Below are 592 nucleotides of genomic sequence, written 5' to 3'. Positions count from 1 at the left end.
TTGGCCCCGCTGGGAGGGCAAGTGCTTTCCCTGTTGTTCCTTGGGCGGTGGAGCGGGCCCTGCTGCGGAATGTGACAAGCGTTTTGGGGGCAAAAAGGGGTTTCCCGGATGCCCAGAACGAGGGTCTCGGAGGCACGGGTTTTAGATGGGATGGGGGGGGGGGAATAGAGCTTTTTTTCAATTGTTTAATATAGAGGAAAAACCCAAAGGAAGATACCAGAAACACACACACAACACAGTTCAGTCCCTCGCAAGGTGCTTGAGTTTCTTCAGCCGGAAATGGGGCTCATTAGCCCCTCCTTGCCTGCAGAGCTCACAGGACTGTTACCAGGGGAAGCAGCGCGTGGGACAGGATAGCAGGCTAAGCAGGCATAATAAGATGAGAGGAGTCCTGCTGGACGAAGGCCGGAACCCGACATAGGGAGAGTACTGGTCCGGAACCGTCTTTCGAGAGTCCCGGGATTTGCCGGTCCCGCCCACCGAGCCCACACGGTCGCAGAAAACCGGAGCGCATACCCCGGAGATACGCCCCATCAGCACTTTCCGGGGCACGACCCGGAAGCGGAAGGGAGCCAGTCTCATTCTCCTTCCT

The sequence above is a fragment of the Phocoena sinus genome, chromosome 13 (genome assembly GCF_008692025.1).
Source record: "Phocoena sinus isolate mPhoSin1 chromosome 13, mPhoSin1.pri, whole genome shotgun sequence".
In the NCBI taxonomy this organism is placed as follows: domain Eukaryota; kingdom Metazoa; phylum Chordata; class Mammalia; order Artiodactyla; family Phocoenidae; genus Phocoena; species Phocoena sinus.
The sequence above is the reverse complement of the archived record's forward strand: the minus strand, read 5'-3'. Positions refer to the sequence as shown.